The sequence below is a fragment of the Eptesicus fuscus genome, chromosome 2 (genome assembly GCF_027574615.1).
Source record: "Eptesicus fuscus isolate TK198812 chromosome 2, DD_ASM_mEF_20220401, whole genome shotgun sequence".
Taxonomy (NCBI): Eukaryota; Metazoa; Chordata; class Mammalia; order Chiroptera; family Vespertilionidae; genus Eptesicus; species Eptesicus fuscus.
Genome location: NC_072474.1, coordinates 86,676,491 through 86,687,774, shown reverse-complemented (window position 1 = coordinate 86,687,774; position 11,284 = coordinate 86,676,491).

The following is an 11,284-nucleotide window of genomic DNA, read 5'->3' as shown; positions in this document are numbered from 1 at the left end:
CTTACCACCAATCAATAATCACAACAAACATATGGGCGACTATCTTGATGGTTTTTGCATTCTGCTATAAAATCTATATATATAAAAGCCTAAGTGACCATCGCAACCAAACAGATGACCGAACAGGCTGCGTGGGGCTACCAGGCCGGCAGGGGGGTTAGTGAGGGGTGACCAAACGACCGAGCAGCAGGCTGCATGGGGCGACCAGGCCAGCAGGGGGGTTAGTGAGGGGTGACCAAACAACCAAGCAGCAGACTACGTGGGGTGACCAGGCCCACAGGGGCGGGGGGGCAATTGGGAGTGACCAGGCCAGCATGGGGGGCAGTTAGGGGTGACCAGGCCAGCAGGAGGGCAGTTGAGGGCGACCAGGCCAGTGGAGGGGGGGACAGTAAGGGGCAACCAGGCTGAATGGGGGGGCAGTTGGAGGCGACTAGGCTGGCAGGAAGCGTAGTTGGGGATGACCAGGCCAGCAGGGGGGGGGCAGTTAGGGGCAATCAGGCAGGCAGGCAGATGAGCAGTTAGGAGCCAGTGGTCCCGGATTGTGAGAGGGATGTCCGACTGCTGGGATCGGGCCTAAACCGGCAGTCAGACATCCCCCGAGGGATCCCGGATTGAAGAGGGTGCAGGCTGGGCTGAGGGAACGCCCCCCCCCCCCCCCCCATGCACAAATTTTGTGCACCGGGCCTCTATTGTGTATATATGTTTGTGTGTACATGATGTGGTGTGTGAGTGTGCAATGTATAATTATAGAGTAGTTTATAATACCAGAAGACAGAGATCCCTAATGCATTTGGGATCATGACACAAGATGTGGAACGCCTAATATTTTAGTTTAAATCTGGGTTGGAGGTGCCCTTGCCAAGACATGGTATGCTCTTATAAATTTTTTTTTCTTTTGAACCTAAGTTTTTCCAACTTTTCACCTTTGAGATATCCTCAGAGATGAGATGCCTGGACCTATGATTGAAGAGTGATCCTTTGCATAATATTCCCAAAGGTGACTCAGGATTAGGGCCTGGGTAGGAAACAGTCAGAACAATATTTCCCAGACCCACAGCTGTACGGCTCACAGTCCCCAGAGGCCCTCTAACTATGGCTGTGATTATAGAGAACAGCTCACTCTTCCCAGATCACATGAGTGCTGGAAAGGCTAGAGTTTTTATAAATGAGAATAAGGATGCTAGATCCAGGCAGCTAGCAGCAAAGGACGGTTTTCTTTAGATGGTTCTATGCTTTTCAGTAAATTCACAGGCCATTGAAGATTTTTTTCCCCCATTTGATGTACTTAGTTGCATTCAAGAGAAATCGACTATACCTTATTTAAGAAAAATAAAATAAAAGAACATTACTGAAAGGCAATTACTGCCATGGAGAGAGACCGAGCTTAGAAGGTAGGCAGGAGAGGAATTTGATAGGCAGCGAGTGTAGGAAAGCCATGCCCCAGGAACCATCTGGTGAGCATTCGCCTGCCAATGGACTCTGGCACCAAAGACCAAGCCTTTTATTAACAATTGCAGGACCAGTGGCTAGAGTGGAGGCTCAGTACCATATGTCTAAGTATTTAGAAATTAAAAGTAAGTTATAAATCAAATGAACAGTCTATTAAATAAAATATGTTAAATCCTCCTTCCTTCACAAATATACTTTTATAACTAGCTGAAAGATCAAATTCAAATTTAGAATTTTTGACTCCTTAGAATTTCATGGGGTGAAATCCAGCCCTTGGCTCCTCTCTTCCAACCCCCAGTGCATCCCTCTCTCTATCCTACTTCAGTCTGAACATACAAGCACCATCCACATCTTCTGTAGAAATCATTCCAGACCACCCTTTGGGTCCAGAAGTGTGAATAGTCTCATCTCGGGATGGATATAGGGAAGAAGACTGCAGAGGTTCTGGAAATGACCTTGGAGTCATTTGGGCGGAGAATTCTGGGGACCTGGGGACTTGGAGTGCAGTGTAAAACCAAGGAAAGAGTCCAGGCCCTGAATGAGCATGCTCCATCAGACGTGGTGATTCCTTGGTTAATGGGTAGGAGCACAGCAAAAGAAGGGTCAGGACAGGGTCCCCTAAACTGGGGCCTAGGATAGAGTTCCATTTGCCTGAATATAAGGAGAGTACTGCCCGATGCCGTGTATACTACGGCTGCTCTGTAAGCTGGATTTGGCTGCCCCACCAAGAGCACAAGCTCACCTCTATCTATGCTCTAGTGCCCCAGGAGTGTATTGGTGGCTGAGCCAAGGTTATACACCAGCCTTAACCCCTGGGGGTGAGGTGGAGGTAAGGAGCAGTGGAAAACAGAATCTGTTCAAAAGTGACAAATATCCACTACCTCCAGATTCAATGACTCACTTCTAAACATGTTCTATTGCAAGCTCTCAAACAAGAATCTGTACAATTATTTCTGAAGAAATATGAATGGGATTATCAGTGTTGAAATTAGTCAAAAAAAGAAAGAAAGCATGGAATTATCTTCCACTGGAAGCCAATGAGAAAGTTTGTTTCTCCTTTTTGATGTTATTTTTATTTCTAGGCCTGAGCTACCTTCCCACAGGCTGAAAGGAGAGAGACTACATGTATCTTAGTCACCAGTCAGTGTAGTAGACCTTGGTTGCTTTTGTCCATCCAACACCCATTTCCTCTTCCTTTGTTCCACAACTTCTGTTCTTCTGGTAACAGCTTCCAGTTGGTTTGGGTGTCATTGACCAACCCCAGGTCCCAGGGGTAGGCATGTGAACCATTAGTCTGACCAATCAGAAGATCACACACTCCCAGCCACAGTAATTGTTTTCCAGATGGAGTATCTTCTGGAGCACAGCTATAGATATTCTTAACCTGTAGATATTTAAGAAGGAAATATTCACGATGGGGGAACTTTTGGATGAAGGCAGTGAATCATGAGAGGTGGGTCATTAGAAGGTCCTCCCCAGAGCACGGAACCTGCATGGGGATCCCCTCAGCCTCACCACTAAGTCAGAGCCAAGGTGCCTGGGTTCCACCTTCTAAGGACCAGAGTGCTATTGCTTCTGTGTGCTCAGATCTATTTGGATGGAGTTCTCAGGCCATCGGACATGATCCTTCCTAGATCCTCTAGTGGCAGAGACAACTTGCTGGTAGTCAGTGTAATCCTGTGATGCAAAACACTTGAGCCTGACTCCTAGTTCCATCAGTAGCTGCATCCCTCAGTTTCCTCATTTATAAAATAGGATGATCTTTAGCCCGGATTTGCAAATGAAGTCCAAGGTAGTTGAGGAGGACTCTTGATGCTCTTGGGAATTTTGTCTTTAAATGAGGTTCCCCAACTCTTTATTTTTTAAAAAATACATTTTTATTGGTTTTAGAGAGGAAGGGAGAAGGAGAGAGAGAGAGAGAAGAGAGAGAGAGAGAGAGAGAGAGAGAGATCAGTGATGAGAATCATTGATCAGCTGCCTCATGCTCCTGACTGGGGATTGAGCCTGCAACCTGGGCATGTGCCCTGACCAGGAATGAACCATGATTTCCTGGTTCGTAGGTCGATGCTCAAACCACTGAGCACACCGGCCTGTGGTTGGTCAATGACCAGGTGGTCCCCAACTCTTGCAACAAACATAGTCTTGATATGGATAAAACATGAAATGACACTGAAAAGTAACTGGTCTGCTCCCACCAGCTACACACGGGACTCTTCCTCTGCTTTATAGTTGCACCCTCTAGGCACCTTGCAGAGTTCATTGTGCATGGTGTGTGCTCAGAGGGTAGTTAATGTTCATTAATTTCTTTTGTTGACCTTAGTCATTTGATTCAATTAAATTCACACAACAAACATGAGCTCTTGTGCTTGGTGCAGCAAGGCATATGCGATGACACCCTTTGCCCTGCAAAATGTGCTAGAATGAGGGCAGCGATCCTAAGTGAAGCAAGACAGCACTGCTACCCCCACCTTCTCATTAGGGAAAAGAGATCTGCTTACTTGTGTGGATTTATTTTAATGGAAGTCTATAATCCTCTCTGTTTTTCCCTCGGCCAGGATCCAGATTGCTTCTGATGACAGCCCCACTGAGAATTTTTCTTTGATTTGTGAGTGAGCAGCGCTCTTGGTTTGACCCATTTTATTTCCCAGCTGGGATCTGCCTGGGGTTCATGTTCCCCTCTGCTCCTAAATCTCTTCCCGTGCAGTCTCAGGCGGCTCTCCTGGAGCCCCGGGGGTCCTCACATCTGCCCCCTCGGCAGGCAGCGCGGCTGCAGAGGGACACCAAGTTCAGTCTCAAAGCCCACCGGCTGCGTTTAGCCCCATTTCCTCCTTCCTTTGACTTCTTTCCACGTAGGAAAGTCAGGCCTTCCACAAGGATGCAGATTTTATGGGCTAAATGAAGGAAAAGCAGATTCATTTTAAAGGATGCAGGGCTGGTACCAGTATCCTCCAATCTGAGGAAAAGCCAACGTGAAGGAAAAGAAAGGGCCACAGAAGGCCCTCCCAGGAGTAAAAGCCACATGACTCCTGTTTATGTAACTTGGAAAGGATGCCTTGCCTCCCCTGGTCATGGTGACCTTCGTGCACCTGAATAATAACACAGTCAAGGGATAGAAGCATCATTGATAAAGATAAAAATGTAACTTTCTATAGATAACAAAAGGTTAAAGGCTGACCAAAATATATTATTAATTAAGTTTTAGAAATGTACTATGCTTACCCTATATTGTTAAGTGAAAACATAAATTACATATGTATCTTATGTTCTTAAAAATGTCTGTTAAAAAAGAGAATCTTTTTGTAATCATATAGAGTTTACTAGAGGCCCGGTGCACGGAATTCGTGTACCCGCAATGGTCCCTCAGCCCAGCCTGTGCCCTCTCACAGTCCGGGAGCCCTCGGGGGATGTTCAACTGCTGGCTTAGGAGCGGGCCTAAGCCGGCAGTCAGACATCCTTAGCGCTGCTGCAGAGGTGGGAGAGGCTCCCATCACTGCTGCTGCGCTTGCCAGCCGTGAGCCCAGCTCAGAGCTTCTGGCTGAGCGGCACTCCTCCTGTGGGAGCGCACTGACCACCAGGGGGCAGCTCCTACATTGAGCATCTGCCCCCTGGTGGTCAGTGTGCATCATAGTGACTGGTTGTTCCACCATTTGGTCAATTTGCATATTAGCCTTTTATTATATAGGATGGGAGGGACTGACAGAGGTCAGAGGGGAGGGGGATGGACATAGACAAAAGTGTGGTGATGGCCAGAGGTGGAGGGGCTGGGTAGAGGAGGGTAAGAGGGGGGCGGAAATGGGAGAAATCTATAATAGTGTCAACAATAGAATAAAAACAACAATGATATACCACTACACTACACACCTATTAGGGGTAAAAAAGATACCTTATGAACTATGTATTTACTACTTTGATAAAGTTAAAAAATTTAAAAAGAAAGGATTTTGTCCAGAAAGGAATGTTGTTGAATTTTTTTTTTTATTTTTATTTTTTATTTTTATGGTAAAGCTAAGAAAGCTTCAGAGCCCCTGTGAGGGCTGGATTTGTTCTGGGGGAGAGAGCAAGCGAGTTGCCACCAGCAGCATTTGGATAACCGGCCTGAAACCGTTTAAAAGAGAAAGGGCCAGATGCCCCAAGCCTACAGTTATTTGTAATTTATTTTCTTATTCCAAATAAAGTCATTTTTGAACCTTATTAAAAAAATCCCCCCTCCCCTAAAATTAGTCCTTCAGGTTCAGTAAACTTTAGGCCTCACAAAACCTGTGTCAGTCCCTGAGGGGTGGGGTCCCCAAAGGAGTTCGGATTCATTCATTATGTTTATTTGCTCCTTTTAATTCTTGTTCTAGAAGGAGAGTGAGGACAGTTTCTTACTCAGTAATTTTTATAATAAGAATTGTATTGGAACCTGCTCTTTCTTTGGCTGTTTACGGGTTTACCTTACCGGGAACTCACAGAGACTTTAAGCTCTTTGAAGATAGGGACAGAGCTGTGTTGTGTTTCTATAATACAGGCACAAAGTTAATACAACTTTTATAAATATTTGTTGAAGAAACTGATAAATTTCAGTGCCATGAGGCATGACGTTTCCTTCTGCTCCATCTCTTTATTGAGACTTTTGTGCAAAGCATAAGGCTGAGGGGATGAGCAGGTAGAGCAGAGTAAAGTTGCTTTTTCCAAGCCCTAGATCCCATACTTTGATTTTACACAGTAGATGCATTTCTGAATGACATTTTGAATTGGGTATATTAGATTTTGCTAATATCAACTCCCTTTACTCATATAGATTATTTTTAATGATGTTTAAATGTTTCGTACTATGAGGTACAAAATATTTTGCTTATTTTAAGAATCTTTGTGCATTCTTTCTGTAGTAAAGTGAATTATCAACATGGTAAGTCTACTTGGGGGTTTGCTTAAAATGGGGCACACCAGTACTAAATTCAGCTCTAACAATGACTAATTCGCACACCACGTGTGGAGTTAGAGTTAGATGGCTGTTGGACATAACCATTTCTTTTGGTCCCTTTGCTCCTCCCACAGCACCTACTTCAACCAGAGGTGGTGTCTTGACCCTCCAAGACCTCTTTGTCATGGCGTCCATGGGGCATCTACTGCCTGAGGTCTTGGTAGTCAGCCGGGTGCTGACCTTCCCAAAATGGCGGCAACCCAGACGAACATGCATCAGGGGTGGGGTCCTGTTGGCAGAGGCGGGGCAGGGAGGCACAGGGAGGTTGCCAGTGCAAGTCTGCCAGGTCCAGCTGGCCTGCATGAAAGCTCTTCCCCCCCTCTCCTATCCCCCCAGGCTGGTGACCGGATGGCTGAGGGGAACAGCAGCCGCTGGCGAGGCCGGGTGCAGGCTCGCAAGGGTGGGGAGCCTGAGGCACTGGTCCCAGCTGGGCCGGTGGGCACTTCTTCTCCAGTTTTTGGAGGGTGTTGGGGATGGGGACATGCCCCAGCCTCTGCACTGGAGCAGGGCCTGGAAAGGAGGGAGGCTTTCCCCCTCACCCACTGTTGGGTGGGACATTGCCTGGGAGGGGCTGTGGATCCCTAGCCCTGATCCACCCTCCGAGGTGGATCTGCTGCCAAGGCTGCTGGACCCTTTGGAGTGGAAAAGAGCATCTGGGCCCGCCCTGGAGCGAGTCCCTGGCTCGGGTGTCTGAGCAGCCAGCAGTGCCGGGGCCGTGGAGTTGTGGCAGATAACAAAGCGCTGGCATCCGTGGCCTCGACACTGGTGTGAGGGGGTCTGAGAACCTGGCGGGTGCAGGATGCGCCTCTCCTACCGCTGCCTGGCACAGGCTCCGCTGAATTGCTGGCAGGGGGAGGGTAGGGGCTGGCCCAGTGGGCAATCAGTTGTGCAAGACCCCAGACCTGCCGCTCGAGGCGGGACCCCAGACCCGCCGCATGAAGTGGGGCCCCAGACCCGCTGCACCGGTGAGACCCATCAATGCACCTCCTGGTGACCGGTTGTTTGGTCGTTATGGTGTTACAGCCACGGGCTTTTTATATATATAGATAGGTGGTTTTATATGTGCCATGTTATTTATTTCTTCAACAAATCTGTAATTTAGTAGGAACAAATAGTATTATTATTTATATTTTATACTTAGGGAAAAAGGACTTCAAAGCTTGTTGGTGGGTACACACCTAATAAAAAGCAGAACTAGAACACATACCCAGGTCTTCTGACTACAAATCTCTTATTATACCTCCCCATTAACACAAAACCAAAAATTATAACAAATCAATAGGGAAACACATTACACTCTGTCTCAGGTCTGTGGTTACTATTCTTGCCACTGGTTCCTCAGAGTGATTTTCACAAACTTCAAATAAAAAAAATATAATCTAAAAAGGAACCACTGTGGAGAACAGTATGGAGTTTCCTCAAAAAACTAAAAATGAGACTCCCATTTGACTCAGTGATCCTACTTCTAGGAATATATCCCAAGAAACTAGAAACACCAATCAGAAAGGATATATGCACCTCTATGTTCATAGCAGCACAATTTACCATAGCTAAGGCTTGGAAACAGCCTAAGTGCCCATCAGCTGCTGAGTGGATTAAAAAACTGTGTTACTACACAATGAAATACCACACTGCTGTAAAAAAGAAGGGATTCTTACTATTTGCAACAGCATGGATGGAACTGGAGAGCATTATGCTAAGCGAAATAAGCCAGTCAGAGAAAGATAAATATCACATGATCTCACTCATTTGTGGAATATAATGAACAGCATAAACTAATGAACAAAAACAGATCCAGAGACAGAGAAGCATCGATCAGACTGTCAAATCTCAGAGGGAAGGTAGGGGAGGGTGGGGATAAGCGGGAGAGATCAACCAAAGGACTTGTATGCATGCATATAAGCCTAACCAATCGACACAGACACCAGGGGGGGGGGTGAGGGCATGAGTGGGAGGGTTGGGGGAACAATGAGGGAATAAGGACACATATGTAATACCATAATAAATAAAGAAAAAAGAAAGAAAGAAAGAAACTAGAGTGAAACAGAGGACAGCAAATGAAAAAGCATCGTGCCCAATAACTCATTTTTAAGGCTCAAAATGTACCAACAACTGCTTGGGAGAATAAAGTTAATTAGACTTCTTTGTACTTGCATTTGAATTAAAACATCAATATTAATAAAAATAAATAAATAAAAAGCAACGAAAGCATTCATGTACCTGAGTACAATCCAGGATCTAGTAGTATTATGACAAAATATCAACCTAAGGTCAGCCCACATCAAAGACTTGCTATTTATTGAGCATGTATCCATCAATGCTTATTCAGAATGACCTGCACAGGACGCTCTGCTCAAAGTGTTTAGTTTACTTAAAGGTCTCTCAGAAGCTTGGCTAATGTTATTCATGCTCTCTGGTTCCTGTCACATGTGGGGCACAAGAAGAATCACCCTTAGGAGGGTCAGGTCTGCGTTTAAGAACTTTATTATGATGCATCTTAGTATAGTTTTTTTTTTTTCTCTTGTGCTTGAGGTTCATTGAGCTTTGGAGTGGTGGCTTAATAGTTTTAATTTTGGATAGTGTCTTCATGGTTACTAATATTCTCTTCTGCAATGTCTAATCTGCCATTAATCCATCCCGTGTATTTTCCCTCTCAGACATTTTCGTTTTCATCTCTACAATTTTGGTTTTCTAAAATTATTTTCCATGTCTCCACATAACATATTTTGTCCTTCCTCTGGCTTTTTAACATATGGAATACAGTTATAACTGTGTTAATGTTTTTGTGTGCCAATTCATTTGTCTTAGTCTCTTCTGAGTCAGCTTTGATGGATTTTATTTTTCTCACCATGAGTTATATTTTTCAGCCTTTTTTTTTTTTTCATACCAAGTAATTCTATTAAATGCCAGACATTTTGAATTTTAACTTGCTGGGTGCTGAGTATTTTTATATTTTTATGAATATTATTGAGCTTTGTTTTGAGATTCCGTTAACTAAAAACAGTTTGATCATTTTGGTCTTGCTTTAAGATTTGTCAGGAGGGACCAGAGTATCACTTACTCTACGGCTTGTTATTTCTCACCAGTGAGGCAAGACCTTTCAGAGAACTCTACTCAGTGATCCACGAAGGATGACGTTTTTCAATCTAGTTGCCAAGAAAGGGCATGACTGTCGATGTGAGCTCTGGGTACTATTCCCTCCAATCTTTTGGGTGGTTCTTTCTCCAGCCTCAGGTAGTTTCTTCAAACACATACACTAATCCTTGCTCTGCTGAATACATGAGGGGGATCATCTATACATCTCTGGACTTCTCTGTGTACCTCCACCTCCCTTTTCTCGGGCCCTCTGCCGTGTCAACTCCAGCTTCCTTGGTCTCCTTGCTCTCTCACTGCTGTCTCCTTAACGCAGGGAATCTTCTGTGCTCCACTTGTTCCTCCCACTCTGCCCTGAAACCCTATCAAGGGAGTAACCTGGGGCAATTTGAAGGCTAACCTTCTTTGTTTCTTGTCTCCTGGGGACCACAGTCCTTTGTTACATGATGTCTTGAAAGCGATTGTTTCATATATCTGCCTAGATTTTGGGTTGTTTCATGTAGGAGAGTAAATCTAATCCTTGTTACTCTTTTAGCTAAAAGTGGAGGTGTCATCACCAGTTTTTAAGGGCTATTTAAATATTATAAGTAGTAACCCTTTTTTCCAACCTATATGTTGTATTTTTCCTCTGAATTTTAATTTTGTTTTATTTTATGATATTTTGTGTAGAGAAGTTTTGCAATAAAAATTTTATATCACTAAATCTAGCAATATTAATTGTTTGTCATCGATATCATACTTAAAGGTATTTCTCCAACCCAAGATTATAATTTCAGCTGCCTTTTTTTATCATATACTAAACTCTTGTATACTCTTTAGCTTTATATTTTGAACTATTTATCTGTTATTTTATTCTAGAGTAGGTCTGAGCATATTTTAATTAATTGTAGTTGTTTAATATATGGAAGACAAATGATGTGATAGGCATTGCTAGTAGTCCTTCAACACCCATTCTTACCCTCTTTTATGTTAATAAGCCCTCAGTTTTAGGTGAACACCTGCTGCCATGAATGATGACTTTCAAATACAGTTCCACATCTCCCTGGAAGTTAAGTATGGTTATATGATTGTTATCTGGCCAATGGATTTTAAGTAGAAGGGGTGTGTTCAACTTCTGGAAAGAGTTCTTTAAGGACATAAGTGTGCCCTTTTCCCCTTCTCTTCCCTTTCCTCCTGCAGACACCATTGTTGAAACTTGAGCAGCCATCAGAGGTGGAGGCCAAGTGCTGGGAATGGCACAGGGACAAGAGGGAAGGAGCCACGTTCCCAGATGCAAGAAGGATAATTCCAACCCGATACCACTCATCTCTGGGCTAGGTGTACTTAAGAGAAATGGGCTTTTACCCACTGTTATTTTGGATTTCCTATTGCTAAAACTCAACTTAATTCCGACTGATATAAACTTTAGAATTAAAAAGCAAAACAAAATCCTATTGAAATTTCAATGGAAAGCACATTAAATTTACATATTAATTAACAAGCATTGACTGTGTAAACACTATTGTCCTCCTGTCCAGGAACATGCTTCATGCTTGCATTTATTCATGCCTTCTTTAATGTCATCAGAAGCATTAAAATAAACCCCAAAGACTATTTTCTTTGCTTTCTATGTCTTGTGTTTCAAGCATGTATGACTCTTTGAATTATAAAATAAGAAATAAAACCAAATAAATTGAAGTATTACATAATTATGCAGAAATGTAAACATAGGGTACACCTAAATAAGGGAAAAGTATCCCTGTTTAAGGTTAAGGTTTTTGTTTATTTGGAAATGTCATG